General features: G+C 36.3%; 1 long non-coding RNA gene across 1 annotated transcript in view; it reads left to right on the top strand.

Moving 5' to 3' along the window:
* Nucleotides 1–21605: 21605 nt before the first annotated feature.
* Nucleotides 21606–27238, top strand: part of LOC120225199 — a 187200-nt gene continuing 181567 nt past the window's right edge. The window contains exon 1 of the long non-coding RNA XR_005526765.1: nucleotides 21606–21689. This is a non-coding gene — a long non-coding RNA (uncharacterized LOC120225199). The remainder of the gene's footprint in view (nucleotides 21690–27238) is intronic.

Genomic DNA, 27238 nt, shown 5'->3' with positions numbered 1-27238 from the left:
CTGATGTGCTTGAATCACACTATCAGTTGTGTAGATCTGGCCTATACCTCTCTATCTTGGCCTTTGCAAGCAGAAAGATGTCAAGGAAGAATGAGCTCAAAGATATGATTAAACATGTGGGAAGATTAAGAGAATATTAAGTTCTTTGGAGTTGTCAGCATCGCACTATTAGGAGAAAACACAGATATTAACTAATACCCATCTAATAAAATAACAGATGAAGTAGAGAGAAAAACAGGATATGTGAAAAAGGTAAGAAAAATGTGATAAAAATAAAAACCTGAGTGACAAGTATATGGAGAAGACGCTATAAATGGTGACCTAGACTTTGAAAGAGGCAACTGTTAAAAGCTTGCCTCGGGGAAAAAATCATAACAAAACACATAAATGAAAATCATGTTCTTTTTGGGAGCTTCATTTAAAAACTCCCAAACAAAGAAAGAGTGATTATTATCCATGTATTGCCATGGCTACTGTTTCTACAACTTAAAAGTGTTTTCTCACCTGTAGATGGGAGAACAAAATAGTTGAGCTTTGGAAGATGACTTCTGATGGCTGTATAAAGCACTACTCAGGTATCCGGAATCCCCACCTAGTTTCTGCTGAGCTCTCTTCCCTTGTGCTGTGTAGATTTCTCAAATGACAGTCTTTCCCATTGTCTGTGTATGATTCCAAGATTTCTTTGGCCTGTCCTGCTGAGGCTCTGTGCTTCTGAGCACCTTTATCACTGCTGAGATCTTGCTTATAAATTTTGTGTCCAGCTGTGGTAAAAGTGAACACAGTTAAAAAAAGAATTGAGGGCTTTTTTTTTCTTTATATAGGATCAAACTTGGAAAAGGGAACATCAATATAAAATGAACAATACTTAAAATAACTTTTTTTCACTTCCATTTACTTTCGGAGAGGTAAGTTACGATTCTATTCCACTTATAGTTTCTTTTCATGTTGTATCCTGCAGTGAAGGTACAATAGCTTTGCATATGGAAGTAGTCAGCAGGGCTTAATTTCAATAGGAATCAGAGGTGGGTTAAAATAGAGGGAGTGGTTTAAAGAACCCTTCCCCTGCTCTTTCTGATATAATAGAAACTACTGAAAAGTGGTGTATGTGCAGAAGTCATTTTAGTGAAACTAAACATACTGAATGTGTTAGTATTACAGGCAAATAATTTATTTTGATAAATATTAGCTAGATCACATTTGTATAAGTCTGATAAATCAATTCTTTCTACATTTGAAATGATTGTGAAAAGTTATTACTGTCTTAATTTGGGTTCCCTCAGAGGTAAAACTGTGACCAAGATTTATGGTTAAGTAGTTTTTTTGGGTGTTAAATCCAAATACTGTAGAAAGAAATGCTAGTGTTGGTAGTTGTCCAACTACTCACATCAGGCTAGTGCATAATTAAGTAGTAAGTGTGAGAAGTTCCCGATTGAGCACTACCGGTGTGTGCTACATACTGTAGTATTGAATTCCAGTTTGTATGTGTCATCTTTTCCTACATGATGTCCTATTCAATCAGAACTATTTGAATATAAAAAATAAAGAGAGGAAATTATTATGACATGAAATCAGAAATTTAGAGATACTGAAGTATGACCAAACATAATTTTAGCTGTGACTGTAAATATATACCCATTGTTAATGGAATTAGATTATCCTTCAGACCTCTTTTCTTGAGAATAAAATGGTGAGAGAAAACACGGTGTGTTTTCAGGCATCAGATTTCCTGGTGTATATGTGTGTGTGTGTGTTTATGTGTGTATTTGTTTTTGACAATAATAGATGATATGGTGAGGTGCTCGGGTGCCTCAGTGGGTTAAGCATCTGACTTCAGCTCAGGTCATGATCTCCCGGTCTGTGAGTTTGAGCCCCACGTCAGGCTCTGTGCTGACAACTCAGAGCCTGGAGCCTGCTTTGGATTCTGTGTCTCCCTCTCTTTCTTCACCACCTCTACATACCCTGTCTCTGTCTCTAAAAAATAAATAAACATTAAAATATTTCTAATTAAAAAATAGATGACATGGAAATATATATTCTTTCCTTGTGGTGATGAACAGTGTTTATAGCCAAACTGTGTGAACAGAGGTGTCCTGGTGGCTCCCGGAGTCAATCTGCCTGCTGTGCAGGGCCCAATAGTTGAGTTGGTGATTTTGTATCTTAAACCTGCTGGAATCAGTGTCCCAAGCTTCATCTATCTGTGGGTACTAATGAGATCACCTTAATAGGAATGGCTCAATTTTGATTGGATCTTGCCATGACTTCCTGACAGTGATCTTCCACATCGTTTTGCCTTCCCTGTAGTGTTTTCTTGGGTTTCCAGCTTGTGCAACACTGTGTCTTAAACTGTGTTTTCCACAAGCCTGCTATCATTTAATTATCCTTTGCGAGCCACCGCCAAGCTTTGTTTAATGGATGGTGGTTGTCCACCTGACCTTCAGGACCAGAATGGCAGTAAAACCTCTTGAGATGTCTTGAAGTTAGGACAGTTCAGAGAGGTAGAGTTTGAAATAAAATGGAAAATACAAGAATCAACTGAAGATATTTAAACTGAGATATTTTAAACATTCAGCCAAATAAAATACATATATGTAATATACTAAGCTGGCGAGTAAGTGTCATGTTTGTGACTATTATTCTAGTGAAGATTAAAAATACAAATTAAAAGTTTTTTGTTTCATTTTCTCTTTGATGACTGAAATAATAGTTCCTCTGAAATCTGCCTATATTGTACTTATTTATATCTTATTGTCTCATTCTTCCCATTCTATTGTTGAGAGTCAAATTCATCACAGTTTATCTTTGAGCCTCAAAATATTTAGGCCAGTGCCTTGCATGTACGTGGAATAGGCAAGATTTTATTCATTTTTAAAGCACATTCGTTCGTGGTATAGCTATTTGTGGGATTATTTATTCTTCGAATCAGGCATCAGGCACTGAGGATAGGCAGTGTGTAATGGTGAATAAAATAAGCACTGCCTCAGAGTTCCAATGGGTGCATTCTGGTGAAGTTGGTATATGGTAAAGAATCAATCAGTCAGTAAAATTGTTGGGATACTTTAGGTAACATGAAAATATTTAGCATCTCCTATAATTTTACAAATAGTAGTCCAAAATTAGTAAGCTATAGACATTCAACTTAAAAATTTTCATTAACCTTATTTTCTGTTGACACTTTCTTGGACATCTATGATTCTTTATATTAGGTATTTTATTGTTTAAGAAATATTAAGGTATATTTAGTGCTAAGCAAAATGGCTGGTGCATATTATGCTTTCCAAAAATTATTTACTAATGTTAATTAGATTATGTTCTGTTAATGATCAGGAACCCTGCCACATACTTTCCACTCATCTCTGTTTAATTTCACAACAATCTTTTAATAAAATCACTAGTATTATCCCCAATTTACAGGGAAGGTATTTGTGGCCCAGGAAAATTAGATAATGTATCACTGCTGCATCATTCAGCAAGTAAGTGTATGTGCAGAATTAAAGATTTGTTTCATTGTAGAGCCTACATTCTTAAACACTATACACAATAGCTTATAGTAACTTGCCAGAAACTATGGCATACACCTATGAAATTACCAGCCATTTCTATAACAAATAGTTTAGATATAGAAAATGTGAAAAAAAAATAAGCACAACATATTAAAATTCTCATTAGTTGACACATCTGAGTTTCATTGGCCTACCTACTTTTAAGATGGTCTGAGAAAATTTATGCATATATTTTTTTAATCTCAATATTTTAAAATTTAATTTTAGTTAATATAAAGTACAATTTTGGTTTCAGGAATAGAATTCAGTGATCTATCACTTAAAATAACACCCAGTGCTCATCACAACCAATGCCCTCTTTAGTACCCATCACCTATCTAGCCTCTCTCCTACCTACCTTTCTCCATCAACTTATAGTTTGTTGGAGAGAGGTTGTTTCCCTCTCTTCTCTTTTTCCCCCCTTCACGTATGTTCATCTGTTTTGTTTCTTACATTGAACATGAGTGAAATCATATGGTATTTGTTTTACTCTGATTGACTTATTTTGCTTAACATAATACATTTTAGTTCCATCCACATCTTTGCAAATGGCAAGATTTCATTCTTTTCATTGCTGAGTAATATTCCACTGTGTGTGTGTATGTGTGTGTGTATACACACACATATTCATATATACATTGCATCTTATCCATTCTTCAGTCGATGGACATTTGGGCTCTCTCCATAGTTTGGTTATTGTTGATAATGCTTCTATAAACATTGGGGTACGTGTAATGCCTTCAAATCTGCATTTTTTATCCTTTTAGTAAATAGTACTAATAGTACAATTGCTGGATCATAGGGTAGTTCTATTTTTAGTGGAAGCTAAAATAGAGGAAGCTTGAGGAAGCTCCATACTGTTATCCAGAGTAGCTGCACCAGTTTACCTTCCAGTTTACCAGTGGTACAAGAGGGTTCCCTTTCTTTGCATCCTTGCCAACACCTGCTGTTTCTTGTGTTGTTTAGCCATTCTGACAGGTATGAAGTGATATCTCATTGTGGTTTTGATTTCTACTTCCCTGATAATGAGTGATGTTGAGCATCTTTTCATGTGTCTGTTAGCCATCTGGATATCTTCTTTGGCAAAGTGTCTATTCATGTCTCTGCCCATTTCTTAAATAAATTATTTGTTCTTTGGGTGTTGAGTTTGATAAACTCTTTATAGATTTTGGATACTAACACTTTATCAGATATGTCATTTACAAATATCTTCTCCCATTATGTAGGCTGCCTTTTAGTTTAGTTGATTGTTTCCTTCACTCATGTTTGCTTTTATTTCCCTTTGGTGAACTGAGAGGATTTATGATTAAAACCTAAATATCTGCTTATGAAAATTGGAGAATTGAAATTAATTATTACAGTTTTTATATTCAAAACAGTAAATGGTATTATACTAGAAATTATGGAGTGGTAAAGTTAAATTCTTAATGTCTTTCAAAATTGAAGTAATGGCATATCTAACTGAATTGAGTTTGAAAAAAGAATGATTACATTAGGGAATACTTTAGGGATAATTACTAAATGATTAAAACAAACCACACAAAAAGGACTGGTGTTAACTGGTTTATATAAAATCAACATTTTATGAATACTTAGATGAGCACTATTAGCAAAAAAAAGTTTTAACACTCTCAAGATGTTCATTATCATTTAAAAAAGTCTTCTGAGGTTTTTATTTTGGTAGTGAAACAGCATCCTTCTAAATTGCTAAATATTTTAAGTTGCCTAAAACTAAATATAAAACCTCACATTTTATTTAGAGCCTTATAATTCACAAAAGCACTTTTACATCCATTTTTTCATTTATTCTTACAATGGCCATGAAAGCTAGGTTTCTAGCTTTCCATTTTATAGATATATATAGCTATAAAATTTCCATTTTATAGATGAAGAGGTTGAGGCTCAGATTGGTAAGTGACTTATCCAAATTCACATAGCTAATCCATTCTCCTGCCCATTATGCAAGCCCAGTTCAATTCCAGCTTCACAAAAGTTCAAACTGAAGCTGACTGTCCCACCCTTTACTGTCATTATCCTTATGGAGATATATGAAGAAATGACCTTTACCCTTGGAAGCCCTTAATTTGAATATATTTGATCTCAGAACTTACTGTATTTTTATGATGAGTTTAATATTTGGTTACAAATTTAGTTCATTCACTAGGCTGTCATCCCAGACTTTTTTTTTCTTTTTTTAATTTGAGGCGGGCTGGTGATGACTATGTGGTGAAGATTATGGTCAGCAGGGTGGCAAGTGGTTAATGAAATATTCTGTATAAAAAGTTTTGAAGAAGACCATAATAAACCATGGTTTCTCTGTGTATTTATTGAGGGCATTCAATTTGGCTACTAGGTCATGGAGATATGTCTTTTATGGATACCTTAAAGGCTTCCATGAGTAAAGAAGACACAGCTTAAAATTGAACCAATCACACAAAGATGGTTTAATTTATATTTAAATACAGATTTTTAAAAATCTTCACACTAGCTTCTGGTGCATATACTGTATAATTTAGTTACTGTTAGCCAAGCAGAGTATATGCCATTAATATATCTACATGAACACTTTAAAAAGAACAACTAAGTTGTCTTTTTTATTAAAAAGATCAAAAACACACAGCTACAATGAAAGCTATTTCCTCGTAGCCCTGAAGTGATTATAAATCACAAAATAAAGCAAAAATAAAATGAAATATTTTTTTTCAAAATTGCCTCTGTGAATTTGAAAATCAGTGAAGATTTTCAGTCTTAACATTCTAAAGCAATGCTTCATACAGAATGCCATATTTATGAATTAAATGTTATGATACCTGATTTTGCTTTAAAATAAATGAACTTGCATTTATTTTAAGTAATTGCATAAGAGTATATAGATGTAATATGACTGACCATGAATTCATAACTCTTAAAGGTGGGGAATGAATACATGGAAGTTTATTAAAATAATTTTTCTACTTCTATAAAAAAGTAAAGTATAAGAAAAAAATTTTGTCCTTCTAATATTGAAACAAATGGGTGTATGTGCATGTATGGGTACTTATATATGCATACGTGTGGGTATGTATACATGTGCATGTTTGTGTCTGTATGTATGTATATATACTTACACATATGCACATGCAACTTCTACCTAGGGAACATGGTGAATAAATGTTTAGGTTCTGATTACATGCTATCGCTGCAGTGTTCTGGAAGAAATTAGGCTACCCTGTGGAGAAGTGAAAGAGCCTTTATTTCTCTTCTCTTTAGAGATTAATTTGTTTATGTGAGAATCAGTGCTTTCCTAAGGGAAAATGGAAAATAATGCATTTTCCTGATAATGTCTACATGAAATATGAGTAATCTGTATTTACCATGATGGAAAAATAATTAAAAATTAAGTTCTATAAAAAATATAAACCTCTAAACAGCTGTTATAATCTAGTAGAAAATAGTAGTGAAGTGATGATAGTAGAGGTGGTGTATGGGGAGAAAGGGATGGTTAATGGGTTCAGGACTTAACATTAAATAAGTATATAAGAGTTTATGTGATTGAGAGGTAAAATGAAATTTTGTGGAGAGACTCAGATGACCAAAGACTTTTATTTATGTAAGATGAGTTCCATTGATGTTTTTAAATTGAAAGACAATACTTCTGGTTCAGTTTTACATAGTTATGTTTGCAATTATTGCTACAAAATTCTGATTGAAATTAAGGAGATTAGAGGCAGATATAACAATTAAGAAATCATAAATGTCCATATGAGAGGAGCAAATGTCTAAATTAAGGCAGTAATAGTGCAGAATAAATTGGAAAAATAACTAAGAAATGGAACTAATCCACCGTGTTGAATATTGTAAAAGAGGAAGAAATTTTTTAAAAAATGACTCTTAGATTTCTAATTTGGGGAAAGGGCTATCGAGTATAGGCCCATAACCATTCATCTGCAATTCCAAAATCTACATTTTTCTGAAAGTACGTAGTTTTTCCAGTCTGTTACCAAAACTCATTTAATAGCATGCCAGTTTTTGAGTTAATTCAAGATTATTTATAAAATTGTATTCTGCTTACTGTAAATATTCATATATTACTGTAGAAATATTCATAGTAGCATTATCTACAATAGCCAAATTATGGAAACAGCCTAAGTATCCACTGACTGATGAATGGATAAAAAGGTGTGGTATATGTATATACAATGGAATATTTCTCAGGCATCAGAATGAAATCTTTCCATTTGTAATGACATAGATGGAGCTGGAGAGTATTGTGCTAAGTGAAATATGTCAGAGAAAGACAAATACCATATTATTTCACTTATATGTGGAAATTAAGAAATAAAGCAAATTAAAAAAGAGAGATAAGTAGACCAAAAAACAGACTCTTAACTATAGAGAACAAACTGGGGGTTTACCAGAGGCCAGGTGGCTGGGGGTTAAATACATGATGGTTTCTAATGAGTGCACTTGTGAAGAGTACCAAGTGTTGATGGAAGTGTTGAATCACTATATTATGCCTGAAATCAATATTACACTGTATGTTAGCTAACTGAAACTTAAATAAAAAGTTGAAAAAAATTGCCCTAGAAAGAGCTGAGAGCATTATATAATACATGGTGTATGTACCTCATTATCTTTATAAAATCCAAAATATTCTGAACACCAAAACATATCTATAAGAGTTTCTGATAGACATTATGGATTTGTAGTGCTGTCTAATATGATATTCTTTATTAGTAAGATGTAATCTAGTCTCTTAAAAGGTAAAATAACTATAAAACTTGAGCATGAACTTTTTGGGCATTATCTTGAGAATAGGTTATAAAATGAATGGTGTGCCATGGCAATATGATCAATGATTGACTCACATGTGGATGGGGCAGAATATAATTGAATTTTCCTATTTCTAGATTTCTGCTTATATTTCCTTGACTAGAATACAAATGAAAACATGGAAGAGGGAACTCTGAAGTAGAAACGTAAACAAGGATAGAAAATATCCGACATTACTAAGAGAACATCGAAAGAGAAGATCTGTGGTTAGCATAATGTTTCTGATTAACTTTTTAGTCAATTTCTACCAAATTTATAGGAAATTGACAAGGAATAGCATTTTTTCATAGTACCAGGATATATGAAACAGAAAAAAACAATCTGTCTCAGCCAAAACAGCTGCAGTAAGTACCAGCTCATTATTATATACTTGGACTGAGTATGGTCAATTGGTTTGCCTTGCTTGTAGCTTAAACTTTGAGAGTATTCTCTTGAAATGTCCAACAAAAGAGGAATTCCTAAATTATGACACATTTATGCCACAAAAATAATTCTCTGTAGTGAGTCAAAAAGAAGAGGTAAACTTTTTTTATTTGCATTTATTTGGGAAAGAATAATTCTACCATGCAGAGTTAAATAGTCAAGGAAGATTTCATTCAATATTGTTGCAGTGCAGGTCAAGATTATTACTATAAGAGAAGGATACTGACCTCAACTCCACTGCAAGAAAGGTGAGACAGTTTTAAAGCACTGGAGTGAACTAGTAGAAATATACTGGAGGACATTGCTGGGGGGCCAGAGGGTTTGGTCAATATGATTGGCCCTCTGTGTTTGCTAATTGGTGCTTATCTAAGTTAGATTCCTACTGTCCCATGGAGACTTGGAGATAGAGGCACTATTTTTCTTGATGTTTACATTTCAAAAGGATGGTTCCCAAACTTCCAGGGAAAGATTATCCTGAGTTGTAAAACTGTCAAGAGGTGGGAGAAGATTGACATCTCAAAGGGGTCATGCTGTTAAGAGTGAGGCCAGGGGCCAGTATCAGGAAGAAACTTGTCCAAAGTTGAGCCAAGCTGAGAACAGTAGCCTTCTTGGTAATAGGAAACAACCTCCATTTTTTTTATGGAAACCATTTTTTTATGGAACAGTTTTAATTTCTTAATTGAAAAAAATGAGGCCTCTGGTTAATGGCTGACTAGATAATTCCAATAAGCCTTCCACTAAGGACAAATAGAAATTTTGGAACAAAAATTATACTTAAAAATCGTCTTGAAAGCCTTTAATTATCAAGTTAGTAAAAATTTAAGATACTGAGTCACCAACTAGTAAGGAAATAAAAAATTCTGATTGAAGACATAGAAGTGAAAAAGAAAAAAATGGAATAAAAACTGGGAGAACATAAGGGCAAATATTAAATTTTTAGATAGTAATTTTTAATATGAAAGCAATAAATAATGACATGAGCTTCGACTAAATTTTAATGTTTCTGTTCTATCAAAATATAAAAAGTCTAACAGCAACTGTGGAGAAATATTTAAATAAACATAAAAATTAGATTATAATATTGCTGTTTTATGGAAAGCTTTTAGAAATAAATACAAACAAAACATTCAATTCAAAAGGTGGGCAAATAATGGGAAGAGGCAATTCACAAAAGAAGAACTGCAAATGGCAGTGAAACAAAAAAAAAAAAAAAATCAGCTTCCCTTGAAATAAAATCATTGTAAATTAAAGAAATATACCACTTATCAGATTGTTCCCCAACTCACTATTGAAGAAATACTGGTAATAGTTTCACATTTATACTGTACCTCAGTATTGTAAATTGGTACAAATTATTGGAAACCAGTTTGGCAAGAATGTTTTAATCCTTGACCTTGTATTTCTCCTCAGATAATTTTCTTGGGAAATAACAGTAGTGGATATATGTACATTTGAATTAACTTAAATGCCCAATAGTCAAGGAGTTTTAAAACTAATCATGGAATATTTATACTGCTTGGAAATTAAATATTAAAAGTATGGAAGTATGTTGAATTATGCCTATGCAGTGTGAATCTATGCATGAGTGACAGTAAATAAACAAAACTATATGTATTTAAATTTTCTTCCTTACATATTTTTTGTTTTCTTACTTTTCCAAAATAGGCATTCTAATTTTAAAGAAGAAACTATTATAAAATTTCAATCTCTTCCTTTTCTTGATGGAAATTTTTACAGTCCTTCATTCCCACTCCATTTTCTTCCTTCTCTGAAAATGCCTATAAATAATTATATATGAATATAATAATTGAATAAATATATATTCATATATGATGTATACAATGTATGGTGTATTATGTATACATGTGATACACAGAGAGAGACACAGACATACTTTATTTTTAGCTATATGATAGGATTAAATTTTTCTTCGCATTAAGTCATGATTTCTGAGTAAATATAACCAGGCATTAACTTTCACATAAATGCTTACTTTTTATATTTGAGCTTAGAATCAAGGCTCTGTAAGTATTTGTTAGCTGGTTAGTACAAATATGGACTGTTTTTTAATCATATTTCCAACATTTATTCTATAACAAAACTCTATTTCATCAGAAAAGGCAAGCTAATTATCCCTTTTCTATGTCTATCTTATGCTTGTTTTCTTCATAAGTTAAAAGAATTATGGGATGTCTGGTTTCATAGCACCAAAGCAGCACTAATATGACTCTATTCCTATCTGCTACCGTCATGTACTTTAACGTGTTAAGATTATGTCTCTCTGAAGCCAATGATAATCACTCATGGGTTGCAGTGGAAAGTTGTTACATTCCAAGCAAAAAAGAATGTACAAAAAGGAAGGAACAGACAGGTCTCTGGGTTACACAAGGCACTTTCAAATAGCTTGGCTAATGGTTATGTGGTAAACTACAGCATCTTCAGTGCTTTTAGGACAGTGATCGGGTCCATTTTATGTACCACTTTACCACAGTGCCTCGTACAGTGTCTAGCAAGAAGTGGTCAGTTAATAAAAACTGTTTATCAATGCATTAAATTTTATGTCTGTATTAAATATGAAAAAAATAACTTATCATGGAAGTTTATCTGAAATTCCCTGTCATCTGGATGCTACCACCATCTTTTTTAGGCTCTGGAGGGAGAGCTTCCCCCAGCTGCAGCTTACCTGCTACAGTTAGACAAAGACCAAGAACACTTACCAGTGGCATTAGGTCACTGCCAATTGCCTTCACTGCTACTTAAGCAGGAGTCCAAAGAAGGGTCTTCCCTTCTGGGAATTACAGTTGCACCTACAGTGATCCTGAAATAAGAGCCAGTCATCCATTTTGAGCATGCACATGTGTGGGAGACGGGTTTTGTGCTGCTGTAAGAATTTCATTTTTGTACCCCTGAAGGGTCACAGGTAAGCCATTTAATTCATCCCACATGGCTAATATACAAAGAAAAACTCTGCTTGCCCCGGTTGTTAAATATTTTAAATATCACTTCTTTAGGAGCACCTGGGTGGCTCAGTCTGTTAAGTGTTTTATGCTTGGTTTGGGCTCAGGTCATGATCTCATGGTTGCTGGGTTCTGTGCTGACAGCACAGAGCCTGTTTGGAATTTTGTCTCCCTCGCTCTTTCTGCCTCTCCTCTCCTCACGCTCTCTCTCCCTCACTCGCTCTCTCGCGCTCTCTCTCTCAAAACTAAATAAATAAACATTAAAGAATGTCACTTCTTTAAAGGGAGAAGTTTTTACTATTTGAGTATTTCGATACTTGGTTGAGAATTCCTGTGGACCAGGGTTCTAGGCAGTGGTATATACCATTCTCTCATTGCCTTGTTACAGCAATGCTGGGACCTGGATTTAAGTACCTAGAGCACTATCAGGGTTTTCTTGAAGTACATGGCTAGAATATGGCCAGGTCAAGATCAAGGCTCTCTAGTTTCATACACACTGTACTTTACACCATGGTTCAGGCTGGTGCTTGTCTCCACCTGCAGCCAGCATGTGAACTGACAGCTTCACAAATTTCCCCATACATAGGGGTTCCTTTGGTACATTTTCTTAGGATTTACAACTGTCAGCTCTAGTAATCAGAGAAGCAGGAGAAGAGGTCATCATTCTAGTTTAATTGCAATTATTCAGTAATTAAGGTGTATGACTAGGGCAGGCAATCTTATTTTTTTAGAGTTAAAAAAATTTTAATGTCTACTTATTTTTGAGAGAGAGAGACAGAGACAGAGCATGAGTGGGGGAGGGGCAGAGAGAGAGGAAACATGGAATCTGAAACAGGCTCCAGTCTCTGAGCTGTCAGCATGGAGCCCAATGCAGGGCTTGAACTCACAAACTGCAAGATCATGACCTGAGCTGAATTTGGACACTCAACTGAATGAGCCACCCAGGTGTCCCTAAACTTTTTTAAATGTTTTATTTTTGAGAGAGAGAGAGAGAGAGAGACAGAGAGAGACAGAGAGAGACAGAGCATGCAGTAGGGAGGAGCAAGGAGAGAGGGAGACATAGAATCTGAAGCAGGCTCCAGGCTCCGAGCTGTCAGCACAGAGCCCACTGAGGGACTGGAACCCAGGAACCTTGAGATCATGACCTGAGCTGAAGTTGGATGCTTAAATGACTGAGCCACCCCAGCACCCCAACAGGCTATCTTACTAAGTAGTCTTAAGAAATAAAGGTCCAAATGTGTTTGTAACATATATTAATTTAAAATTAGATGGTTTAGAGCACTGGTTATTTACCTGAAGAATATGAAAACATTAATGCAAAGGGATACATGCACCCTCATGTTTATAGCAGCATTATTTTACAATAGCTAAGGTATGGAAGCAGCCCAAGTGTCCATCGCCTGATGAATGGATAAAAAAGATGTGGTTATATACAGAATGGAATATTGTTCAACCATTAAAAAAGAATGAAATCTTCGCTTTTGCAACAACATGGATAGTGCTAGAGAGTAATAAGCAAAGTAAGTCAAAGAAAGACAAATATTTTATGATGTCACTCATATATGGAATTAAAGAAACAAAACAAGAAAAAGGGAATAAAATACAGAGAGAGAGAGAGAAACCAAGGAGCCGACTCTTAACTATAGAAAACAAACTAATGGTTACCAGAGGGAGGGGGTAAATCTGCAGTGGGGATTAAAAGGTACACAATTGTGATGAGCACTGGGTGATGTATGAACCGTTGAATTGCTGTATTGTACACCCGAAAGTAATATAACACTGTATGTTAATTAACTTGAATTAAAAACTTAAAAAAATAGATGGTTTATAAAAATACAGCATATTTTTATATGCTATAGCACAGTGTGCCCACAGTGGTTTTAAACAAATCTACTAGAATCAACACTTAGAAAACAAGTATCATATTGTAGTAAACATGCTTTGAAGAGGCTACAATAATAATGCCTGATCTAGACTTGAGCGCACACTCATCTGGTTTCCCAGACTATCCCGAAATGGTGACATCAGCCTCCTCATGATGGTAGGTGAGGAACACCAGGCTCAGACAAATCTGAGTTTACCTCCCAGAAGTCAGTTTGCTGCTCCAGCAAAACTGGAGCCTTGAAATGTGGTTATATGATCTAGGGCTCACTTCATTGTGCTGCTTCCAGGGACATAGCCATTCTTAAAAGGGTTTCGAAAGTTAAAGTTGTTGAATTTTTAATGAAATTTCCTCAAAACAAAGAGTTGGGTCTGTATCGTTCCTCTCCCCTTGAGATTATAAACTCTATGAGAGCAGCGACTCCACCACCCATTTGTTTCTCCTACAGCACCTTATACAGTGTCTCCTTTCAAGAGGGTAAGAATAAAATAAAGGTTTGCTGAATGGCAATGTAGTGTGAAGATATTAGGGGTTGTATTTGTTGGCTAGAACTGGAGTAACAAAGTACCACAACCTGGATGGTTAAAAACAGAATATGTTTCATGTTTCCAGAGGCTGGAGGCCTGAGATCAGGATGTCCACTGGGTTGCCTCATTCTGAGGGAGAATCTTTCCCATGCCTCTTACCTACTCCTGGTGTTTAGCCAGCAACTTTTGCCATTCCTTGCCTTGTAGAAACATTGCCCAAATTTCTACCTTTGTCTTCATAGTATATTCTCCCCATGTGTGGGTCTGTATCCAAAAGTCCCTTTTTGTAAGGATACCAGTGTTATGAAATCAGAGTCTTTCTTAATCATGTATTTTCCCCCTGTATTTTGTGATGCTTTGACATCTGGAGGCATTGCCAATTCTGGAGACTGCCCTCACAGGGCTAGCTAATTTTTAGAGGTAGTTAATAACTTGCCTGTAAGCACAACTCTGATATGCAAACCAGCCATCCCAGAGCTCATACTCTGAGCCACTTTCTCTTTCTGGCTTTTATACTCTAGGAGGCAATATTCCTCTGCCCTAATCATCCCCGGGGGAGGGCATCAGACAAGTAGGGGCAGCCGTCTACACCCTGGAGCTTTCAAAATTATTCAAACTGCCCAATTCCAATCTGGTCAGCCTGTTCCCCTGTCTTACCCATTCCTTCCCATGAAAACCACCGTAAAGACTTGATCCAGGCTTTTCCATCACTCTTTCTACCTCCTGCCTGACCCAGATGCTTTTCCATGTGGTTCTGCATGGTATGTTGTATCTCTTATTTCCAGGGAATTATGAGTAAAATCTTCTTCCTTCATAGCAGTAATCTCCTGATCTGTCAGCCTCACCATGCCTGATTGAAATAGATCCCAGCTACATTAATACAGAGGATTGCTGTACTCCAGGATGACATCATCTTGACTAATCACCTCTGCAATGACCCACTTCTCAAAAAGATCATATTCTTTGGTACTGGCCATAAGGAATTTAATTCAACTCACAACAGACCTCAACTGGACTTACTTTTTTGTGTTAAAAACATATGAAAACTTCCTAACATGTAGCATTGTATAGTATATAATATAATGGCAAATATATAGGGTGTGTATTGGGGAAAATGATAGGTTTGGAAAGGACCAGAGAATAACCTAAGCATGGCACAGAGCTGAAGAAGTGATTAAAACAAGCTTTTATGTGGGTGATGACAGATTTCTAATATTACATTTTCAGTATTTGACAAATTATATCAACCTCTCTAATTTTATAATCTCTCATTAGTAGAGTGGGTTATACTCTCTTGGAGAATATTGCAATAGATTTCTCATTGGTGTCTCTTGTTCTTTCAAATGCATTGTCCTTTGATGTTTTTCTTTTATTACCTTTAGATTAATACCCTTAGGTTAGGGTAATGCTAGCTTTTCCTATAGATGCATCGCAAAATCTAAGTGGTTTAACACAGTAGAAAGTTTCATTCTTATTTATGAAAATCCAAGACAGATGCCTCTACTGGGCGGGTACTTTTCTTCCCAGTGGTGATTTTGCAACTCACCTACCTTTAACATATGACTTCCAAATGGTCATAGAAAGCAAAAGAGAATGAAAAATCAGACATCGAGGCTTTTATGGGCCAGGCCTGGAGTTGCCATAGATCACTTTTTATGGACTACATCTTAGTCAAATGGCCACATCTAACTGCAAGGGTGACTGGGGAGTGTCATCCACCTGTTGGTTTAAATGAAGGAAGGATGGGCTGGTGAGCTGCAGGCAGTGTTTACTGCATGATAGTCAACTTTTTCCATGATACTCTGCAGTCTACTTTCCCAACTCAGACCTCACACTCATCCCTTTTATGAACTTGGTATAAACCAAAATGGGATATTGTTTATTCTCTACGTATTTACCTTGTATTTTTCACATCTGGGTGAATGCTCAAAATTTCCTCTACCTGAAACCCCTACTTCTTCACTTCTAGGTCTCCATGAGCAATACTGCTTATCTTTAAAGACCTAGCTCCAGTATCACTGTCATTAAGAAATGTCCCCTATACCTTCCATGACTTAAAATGAAAGGGGCAGTCCCTCTTCTGGATTTCCATAGCAAGTTATCCGTGAGGGCAGTGTTGGACAAGACAGCCATAAAAATCTCCAACATACATTATAAGTGGAATGAATGTTTATATTTATGAAACTAGAAAAATTTTTCATTAAAATTTTATCAAGTTATGACATTTGGTAGATAAATTATGCTCTTTAATAGAAGAGAAATTATTTTGACAAGAATGAGATTATTGTACTTAAAGTTCAATTCTATTTAAATATCTAAACAGTTTTATTTATTATTTTTCTTTTCAAATTTTTATTTAAATTCTAGTTAGCTTACAGTGCTATATTTGTTCCAGGAGTAGAATTCAGTGATTCATCACTTACATACACCCAGTGCTCATCACAATAAGTGCCCTCCTTAATGCCCATCACCCATTTAGCCCAGCCCCCCTCATCCCTCCATCAACCTTTATTTTGTTCTCTATAGTTAAGAGTCTCTTATGGTTTGCCTCCATCTCTATTTTTATTTTATTTTCCATCCCTTCCATTATGTTCACCTGTATGTTTCTTAAATTCCACATATGGATGCAGTCATTTGGTATTTGCCTTTCTCAAATTTATTGTCCATAGCATAATATGCTGTAGTTCCATCCACATCATTGCACTTGGCAAGATGTCATTCTTTTTGGTGACTGAGTAATATTCCATTGTATATATCTACCACATCTTTATCTCTATCTAAACTGTTTTAGAGGAAATTATCTAAACTTTAAGAGCTAGAGGGGATAATTGAGTCAGAGGCAATATAGGGAGAAAAAGACATCAGTTATAAGGAATATGTTTTGCCTGAAACATCATCATAGGAACAGAACTGGCAAGAAGTTCCTGAGCACCAAGAGAAAGTGGCTCTCTGATCCACAGAACTGTCCAGTTTTTACCCATGTTTGATGGATTTGTCCCTAATAATAGAAAATCTAGCTCAGTAAACTAGTTCCTCTAATTCCATGATATACAAGTAAACTTTTCTTCATACATTGACTTCTCATAAAAAAATCTGCCTAGGAATAGAAGAATACACAGGCCACAAAGATATAAGTGTTGAACATTTGAGACTTTAATCAGTCTCTTATGATTTTACTTAACTTAGTCTTTCTGAGACTTCCCATCTCTGGTGTGCTGGTGAGAGTGTGTTTCTTAATGAGTACCAGAATCTGCTCCATGGAAAATTTATCCTCTGAAACTTCTTGGAGTTATAGTGACCTAATGAACAATATGTGTCCAACATCAATCACCTTAGGACATTTGTCACTCTCTACTTTGTGCTATAGTTCAATAGGTTTAGTGAAATTAATGTGTCACGTTAATTTTGAATACTGGATCTAGGACAGAATCACCATGATATGTACAGTGTGCAACTCATGCTTTGTTAGTGATAAGCCATAAATTTATATTTTTAAAATTTAGGAACCCACACAGATTAGGAATTCAATCACCCTTTGCTTTAGAGGAATAAACTATACCCTATGGGGCAGATATGGTCTGTGGCTTCTGTTTTTGTGCTGCTAATGAGCTAAGGATGGTTTTAACACTTTTTAAAATGTATGAATACAACAAACAAATAGAAATAAAAAGAGGAGAGAAGAATATGAAACAGAAACTGTATGTGGCCCACAAAGATAAAATATTGACTATCTAGCCTTTTATGGAAAATTTTTATTTGGGTGCTTGGGTGGCTCAGTCAGTTCAGTGTCTGACTGGCCCAGGTCATGATCTCACGGTTTACGAGTTCTGGTCTGCATCAGGCTCTTTGCTGTCAGTACAGAGCCCACTTTGCATCCTCTGTCCGCCCCCCTCTCCCCCACCTTCATGCTCTCTCTCTCTCTCAAAAATAAATAAACAGTTAAAAATTAAGAAAAAAAGAAAATGTTTTTCAACTCCTGTCTCTGATTACCAAGCCAAACTATGGCGCTCTTATAATTTAACAATTATATTGTTATGTGACTAGTTTCCTGTAATTACATGTATTCCTTAGGAAATGTCCTTTCCACGTGAAAGAAACTTTCTGAAACGAACGTGAGTTATAAACTTCCACAGATTAACCTGTATTTTATTTATCAGAAGCTAAAAGAAACATTTTAGTTAGCCTCTTACTACCTCCAAATAAATGCACTCTAATCATTATGTTTAAACAGTCTTTCATTGGTTCCAAATTAACACATTTTATGTTATTTTCACTGTAGTTAATGTAATTAATTTGAATGTACATTTTAGCCCAGTACTTACAGTTAAGATTACTTAGTGATTTCTTCTCAGAATAAATAAATGAGAACAAATAAATGATTTTAGTTTATAAGAGAACAAGTAAGTAAATAAGAGAACAACTAAATGATTTTAGTTTAGATAGTTCTATACTAAATATAGCTATACTTTTAATTTTGCTCTAATTTTACCATTCCAATTATAAAAAGAAAACAAGAATTATGTGTTACTTAACCCTAACATATGCTTTCATTTGCCTTTACTTTTTCTTACGTAAACCATGTTTATATTGACATTAGAAATGGCCTTTTTGACTTATTTTAAAAGTCACTTGAAGGAGAAGCATATTGAGGCTGATTTGTTTAATGATGTGGGAATAAAGCCTGACATTTTAGAGACTTATTAGTTCTAAGAAAAGAAACTCTCTTAAGTGAAACATCACTAATGTGTTTCCAAAAGGTCAACAATTTATTACTTTATATAACAGGTGGATCAGAGCCACTTGATCTGGGCTAATCAATTTCTTTTTTCCTTCAATCTTCTTGATTTAAAAATCATTCCAGGAAGACCTATGCATATGGAAATGTAGCAAGTTAGCATGAAAAGATGGATGCATAGAAGTTTTGTTGTTGTTTTTGTTCTTTTATGGAACAGGGATTTATAGATGGTTAGAGCAAAGACCAAGTTGTGGTGAGCAGGTGGGCTGGTGCCTCATTTGCTGGTCCACTATTATCTTCTACCCAACTTGTCTTCTTCCTCTGTCTTTTGCAGTCCACTGGGAATGATTGAATAAGCGATTGTCAGGCCTTTTTTGTATTTGCAATAGAAAATAGTAGTTCTCAGGGTGTCTCGGTGGCTCAGGCTGTTGAGCATCTGACTCTTGATTTCAGCTCACGTCATGATCTTATGGTTCATGAGACTGAGCCCTGTGTGCTGACAGCGTGAAGCCTGGTTGGAATTCTCTCTCCCCCCTCTCTCTCTGCCCCTCTCCTTCTCACGTTCATTCTCTCTCTCTCAAAATAAATATTTTTAGAAGAGAAAATAGTTTTTGGAGGAGAAAGCTACATACTGCATTGCTGTTAAAATACTTCTCTATTGCCACAACATCTTGGAGAATTACTGTTTGTGCAGCCATAATCACGTCATATCTAAAAGACTATTTGCAGGGCAGCGAAAATTGAAGAATGATGAATAGAACATGTTGCTTAGGTATGTGTTGCCAGAGCCAGGAGTCGTTTGTTTGAATTAAAAATAATCAAACTAGATTTATAAAGGGAACAGGAGATGGAGGAGTTTGCTGAAAGTGTACTGAGTGATCTTATATACTCTAGAACAAGAAATTCAATAATATCTCTGATGCAGTTTTGAATGGTGGTGGTAGGGGTCTGAAGCTGATAGCCAAGAAAGAATTCTTGAGACATCTTTTGTGCAAAAAGGTGATTTTATTAAGGCATCAGGGCAGGACCTGTGGACAGAAAGAGATGCACTGGGATTGTGAGGAGTGACTGATTATATACCTGGGAAGTAGGGAGACAAGGAAAACGGGAGGTTCCCAAAAGGGGTTTCATAACCTAAAGAGGACTGCTAACGTACTGGAGGCTTAGCTATTGTCAGGCTAAGGTTATTTTTTCCCTCTAGCAAAGCATTAACATTAAGACATCCCTGGAGAAATGTTATACTCACTATTTGCCTCAAGTGTTCATCAGTGGGATGCAGGTTATAAAGAAATTTAATTTTATTTACCATTTCCTTTTGCCTTTGTTCCCCACATCATTATAGAGGGGAAGGTGATGTTAGGGCTCCAGGAAACTGAGTCTATGGATTTCTGGAGGTTAGGCTTGATAAGATTGTCCTTTTTTTATAATTTACTAAGACATTTATAAACTGTTGGGGATTCATATCCTGCAAGGCTATGATCTCTGCCAGTTAACTGTTGGCTTTTTCCTTTCCTTTGTCCTTGGGCAGCCAAGAGTGCTTAGGAATGTCAGAAGTATCCCAGATGCTTCTGGCATACTCTTGTGCTTTGCCCTCAGCTTACCTTTGGCTCCCTCCTCATCCCTGTAAGATCGTGTCCAAGCACTAGGTGGCGCTCAGGAACCACTGGAAGACTTCTTGCCCACTCCCACTCTGTACCACCCTTTAACATAACTCTCTCTTTCCCTACCCTCTCTCCTGGTCGTTCCTGCTGCTTCTTCCTGTTTCAAGGCAACATTCTCCTTTCTCTATAGATTTGATTTCTTGGTATCAAATCCAGGGAGACTATATCCAGTTGCTTCTTTTGCTCTGTATCTCCTCCTCCTTCAGCTACCCAAAATGAAGCTCTAACTTTACTCTGAATCTACATTCCAGATGCTAACATGAGAGAATCAGATTGAGTAGGCAAAGGGTTAACAGTAGGCAGGAAGCAGTGGCTCCAGCCTGCTCTGCAGCCCCCTTGGCTTCAAGGCTCCCCTTAAAAGTGCTTGGTCCTCCTACTCCTCAAAGTGTTCACCATGCCCCTGCCCCAGCTGCAGATACTGGTGGAAGACTGTAGCTGAGGGCAGGATAAACCCGTTCCAGACCTGCCCACCATGCTAGGTGCCATGAATGGAGTCTCACAAACTGTTCCCAGCTCCTGACAAAGTCCCAATAAAAAAAGACAAAAATCCTTGATGGCAACCCAGTCAGGACCCCTCTCACTCTCGTGAGCTTTGTACTTAAGCTCAACAAACTATCACTTTGCTCATTGCTGTTCACCAGGTTCATTCTCAGACTCCTTGAGACAAGGACCGGTGTCTCTCCCACCCACCTGTAACAGCATTGTTCTTGTTTGAGCCAACTGCCCACTTGCGACAGGAATGCACCACAATCTCTGGGGTGAAGTTACATGATCCCACTGACTGCCAGAAAGTCCAGGGAACCAGATTATCTGTAAAGTTGGGAGCCTAGACTGAGAAGTGTGACTACTGACATTTGCATATTCAGGACATTTATTTGGTTTCCCAGTCACTGGGAACATTGAGGAATATTCATTCATTCACCAAATGCTTTATTGAGCATCTGGCGTGTGCTGGAGTTAAAACAATGAGTCAGATACAGTTGTGTCTTTTAAGGACCTTATAATCTACTGGGATTGACAAGTCTGCAACCCTTTCCTTCCACAGAAATCAGTTCTTCAGCCTAGTGAGCACAGGGCACCCATGTGAAGAGTTTTGGAGGACTCAGATGATTTTCTGCTAAAGCGGTGAGACAGAAGCCACCTCTTAAAAGAGGTACAGAAATTAGCCAGATGGAGAAAGTTGGGGGAACCCATACAGAGAAGGATACATTTCAGGATCTAAGTCCATTTGATTAAGATCAGTTGTCAGAAAGAATAATTTATCAAAAAGCCAGTTCACCAGAGGATCATTGTGGTAAACTTGCCTATTATCAAAACTTACTTTAAAGCATATCATCCTTGCAACACTAATACATTCAATACATATCAATATGAATATATTATTTTTATGGATACATACTGAGTTTTTTAAATTTTATCAAACTGATCTTTGATAAAATTGATATTTATTAAATTTGTAATTCAGTGCTTTAGCCTTTGGGTTGTTGGGGAAGAAGACCCTCTTCTGTACTTCAGAGTCCTTCTATCTGTACTTAGGCTCAATCTACATGAGACAGATTAACAAGAGAAAATAAAATTTAATAGGGCATTTACAGGGAACCAACACAGACTGGAGATTCCAAAGACAGTGAGGCAACTTGAAGCTTATATCAGCTAAGAAGAGGAGTAGGTCTGAGGATTGAAAGAGGTGGAAGGCCATTCGTAGGAAAATGAAAGGAGATGTTTTGAAAAACAAAGGCTGCTCTATTGTGCAAATAAGTTTCCTAAGTAAAGGGGAATCTCTGTTAAAACTCTCTTCCTGGGGCGCCTGGGTGGTTCAGTAGGTTAATCTTCTGACTTCTACTTGGGTCATGATCTTCTAGTTCTTAAGTTCAAGCCCTGCCCCTATGGCTCTGCTGAGAGTTCAGAGCCTGGAGCCTACTTTGGAGTCTGTGTCTTCCTCTTTCTCTGTTCTGTGACTCACACTCCATCTCTTTCCCTCTCTCTCTCAAAAATAAATAAACATTACTGATAAAAAGCTTTCTTCTTGGTACAGCCTCTCCTTTCTGATGTAAATTTAGACTTAGAGGACTGAGAAGAAGGCTGTTCCTGCATCTTCTTGATTTTGATTACTTAATTCAAAATAATACTCATACCAAAGTGGCCCATCTTGGAGTAGGCTGCCCTTGGTCCCTGTAGGGAGGAAGGAAGAGTATGAGGAGAGAAGTTCTTGCTCCTTGTGGCCAGAGCATAAAGTATGAAGTAGACAGAGGAAGATGATTGGGGAGCGAGAAAGGAGAAGGGGGTAGAAATGAATTACCTCTCAGTAGGCTTTTATGTACTGACAAGAGTTAATATCTAAAAAATATGTATAATAAAATATAACGCCAGATATTTTATATTAATTTTATATTTAGCCATATCTATTTCATTCCAACGGGTTGTAGGCTTCTTGAGATCAAGAAAACTATTTTTTTTCTTAACTTAAATCACCTCGGATTTGGTATGGTATTTCAGTCTACACACATTTTCTTCTCTTTCAGCTTTATAGGTTCTTTGAGTGATCAGTAAATATATTTTAACTGACTAAGCCCTTATGCTCATTAATGTTAAGTATAATTAGACTTTATTAATTCCCAGTTCACTTGTGGATGCTTCTGTTCCTTCAGAGATACAAACAGAGGAATGTTACACAAATTTCATTATTTTTTTATGCCTTCATAAATAGAAAAAAAATGTCCCTCTTACATTAGTGACTTAAGACATTAATCAATGTAAAAGAATGACATGCGTTTAACTATTGGCGCTACATCTTATTATTAATGCAGGTCTCTAAATGATTATTAAGCACAGCAAGTGATTACCGCTCAATGACTCCTTCCCTTTACTTCCACAGGATCTTTTCCCAGGGCTTAGCTGATATAAATAGTTTGAAATTAGCTCTTTCGTTTTCTATAGATTTCTTTCATTGCAAACATCTTGGTACTTAGGGAGATACAATCCAGAATATGATACTTTAAATTGAATAAAATGAATATAATTATGGATAAAGGAGTGCTCAAGGTATCTAGAAATTAAGATCAGAAATTACCTATATCCCATTACCATGGTAAACAGTTGGTTTTCCAAAATGAATATTTTTGCTTAAACATTCTCAGTGGTAAGATTGAATATTTAACTGCCTTATAATTTCTACATATACCCTGAGTTGACTTTATGTATAGGTTTGTACTGTTGTTTAATTAAGTGAAACTCAAAAAAGAATAAGAAATGATTGTTCTATTAAAGACTAACTCACAAATGAAAGTCACATAGATTACAACAGTTGGGTCAGCAGTAACTTGATGTTTTGCTAGTGTTTTCAAAAATAAATGTAAAGGAATAAAGTTATTTCAGGAATACTTCTGATGAATAATCTTGGAAAAAAATTGCTAGTGCAGAGGAAAGAAGCATGTTTGCTTACAGTTCATGCTTATAGTTTTCTTCCCAAGCCAACTTTATTATAAAAATATGCTAATACAGGGACATGTGGGTGGTTCAGTCAGTTGAGCATCTGACTTTGGCTCAGGTCATGATCTCATGGTTCCTGGGTTTGAGCCTTGTGTCGAGATGTGTGCTCATAGCTCAGAGCCTGGAGCCTGCTTCAGATTCTGTTTCTCCCTCTCTCTGCCCCTGCCCTGCTCACACTCTGTCTCTCTCAAAAATAAATAAACATTTAAAAAATTTAAAATGCTGATATAAACAACATAAACCAGATATAGAATTGAGGAATTTGAAAGCATTAGTAATGAAATATGCACAATGATTTTCATAAATATGAATGCCTTTAAAGTGTTGAATCAGTTTCTATTGTGCTTGGCAATCTCTTTAACTAGCTTCCAGTAGTAAGTTTATTCTAACAGCTTATTGAGTTTGTATTTACAAGGCTAAGCATGAATGGGAACATTTGTGACATGGCTTTGAGAAGCTTTCTGTTTTGGAAGTTTCAGCTTTTCAAGGCAAGGTATCATATCTGCTCTTCTTTCTGTAACTATTGCAAGATATATATATAGCACAATGTTTTGTTCACATTGTACCTTGAGTAAATATTATGTGCTGACTGAATGGATCTGAGAAGCAGGATGCTTTTACGGCCTGTACTTCTCCAATATAGTACCATTGTCACTGACACCAGGTGGCCATATCAAAGACTGACACTTAACATTTATAGTCTCATAAAATGGGGATCACCTTGGAATCTGCAAGTGGAACTATAAACTGGCAACAAACATTACACAACTGGCAACAAAGATTCCCCAGTTTCTAATTATAAGGCCATCACATGATTCTCTAGGAGTCTTCTCAGCTTTAAGGACTGTGATCCAACTTTCTTCCTTGGTTTTGTCAGCTTGTAAATTTTGGAAACTGTTGACCATTACTCATCTGATGACTGATAACACCTATCAGAAAGCTGTCATTCACGATGAACAGTTTCAAGGACCTGAGGTCCTTGTTGTAGCTTACCTGACCCTGACACACTTTCTTGGGAGGCACCAGGAGATTCTACTACCATTTCTTTGTAAATTCCTTCTGTTTGCTTCTGAGATGAAGGAGACATGGCTGAATCTGAACTTTTCCCCAGATGCTCTATCAACTTTTTTCAAAGATCTTTTATGAGATGAGCAACAGAATCCAGGAAAAATGGTTTCCATAGAGTTTATTTTAAAAATATTTTTAATGTTTATTTATTTTTGAGAGGGAGCTAGGATGTGATCAGGGAAGGGGCATAGAGAGAGGGAGACACAGAATCTAAAGCAGGCTTCAGGCTTTGAGCTGCCAGCACAGAGCCCAACGTGGGGCTAGAACTCACAAACCGCGGGATTATGACCTGAGCCAAAGTCGGACGCTTCACTGACTGAGTCACCCAGGTGCCCCACAAGCCTTATTTTAATGGAGTTAACCCTTACACCAACTCAGTAAAGTGTCAGTAGTTAACTATTATTGTATAGATTAAAAAATAATAATAAACTTGAAGAGAAGGTAAGTAATCAGTCTGAAGTTTGGTAGGTCCTGAGTTTGCTGGGCTTGAATCAGAAATAAAGACTTTAATGGAAAAGCCACCATGATAATGAAGTTTTGGGGTGATGGTGGTGTGGTCCAGAGCCGATGGCCAAGAAAGAATTCTTGAACACTTCTTTGGTGCAAAAAGGTGATTTTTATTAAAGCATGGAAATAAGACCCATGTGTAGGAAGAGCTGCCCTACGGTTATGCTGCGTAACTCATTATATACCCTCAGGTTGGGAAGGGGTCATGGATAGAATATTCTCTAAGGAATTTTAGGAGCAAGGTTTCCAGGAACTTGAGGAGCTAGATGTTGCTAGGAAAATACCATTTGTTACTGTTTAATTAAAACCTCAGTCATGAGACACTTCAGATGTGTATGAGGAGGCCAGAAGCTTGGAGTATGATTGCCAGCACATATCTTGGGGCAGTTGAGATAAAGGAAGTAGACTTACAGGGTCCTTGAGGTTGGGATACTGTTAGGCTAAGGTTCTCTTTTGACCCTAGCAAAGTGTCATCATCAAGGCAGCTGAGCTCCTAGAAAGAGGTCATTCTGCCCTTTTCAAGGACTTGTCAGTGGGCTGTAGGCAGTAAGGGAATTTAATTTCTCATTTGCCTTAGTTTCCCACATTACCATGGCAAGCACTTAAACCACTATTCTTTGTTCTTGGGTAGCCAGGAGTGTTCTAGGAATATCACACAGATCCCACCTGGGGTGGGGGTAAGGGGTAGGGTGCCAGCCTGTATTTTGTCCTCAGCTTGCCCCAAGCTCCCTCATCAAAGAGAACATTTAAATAAATTTTGTGAAGCCTCATTTCATATCTCAGTTTGTCTAAAACACCCACCTTTTTGTTGATGTTTATTTTTTTTCTGTGTAGCAGCTGAGTAACTGATTTTCCTCATACTTAACTTCAAAGGAGAATTGCAAAAATAATTCTATTTGTCTAAATCATCCAATTAAAATGACTTCTTTTTATCAGGATATATTTCTTTTGTATCAGGATAGCATCTTCTACATTATCCTTTTTCATATGTGAGTAAAAACTTCTTATGACTAGAAGAGTAGGAAAATAGTGTTTGGATATTATATAAATTTTGAGAATTCAAACCCAAATGAAGCACCGTGTTTATTTTAAACATCTTCATACAGTTGCATCTACCATATTGCCATGTTTATTTATTTTTTTTTTAAATATTTTTTAATGTTTTATTTATTTCTAGGAGAGAGAGAGAGAGACAGCGTGAGCAGGGGAGGGTCAGAGAGAGAGGGAGTCACAGACTGAAACAGGCTCCAGGCTCTGAGCTGGCAGTCAGCACAGAGCCCGACGCGGGGCTCGAACCCACGAACCGCGAGATCATGACCTAAGCGAAAGTCGGACGCTTAACCGACTAAGCCACCCAGGCGCCCCATATTGCCATGTTTAAAACTGAATAAAAAATGAATTGACCTCTTTCCCTTAATTTCCTAATCAGACTTATCACTGTAAATTCTCCTAGGGCTGTGTGGTGTCATGTTCAGGACATCGATTTTAGAGGTTTCTGTTCTCACAGCTTCTAATCTTATGATCTGGGTGGACCTTTCTGTGCCCTCTTTTACAGTCTTTACCATAAAATCAGAAAACTATTAATATGTATTCTATAGAGTTTCTTTGATGATTAAATGCGTTGGGGGCAGATAGAGT

This window comes from Hyaena hyaena, unplaced genomic scaffold (genome assembly GCF_003009895.1).
Source record: "Hyaena hyaena isolate Hyena2069 unplaced genomic scaffold, ASM300989v1 scaffold_1363, whole genome shotgun sequence".
Classification (NCBI taxonomy): Eukaryota; Metazoa; Chordata; class Mammalia; order Carnivora; family Hyaenidae; genus Hyaena; species Hyaena hyaena.
Note: the sequence above shows the minus strand (reverse complement) of the source record. Positions and strands in the feature narration are given on the sequence as shown.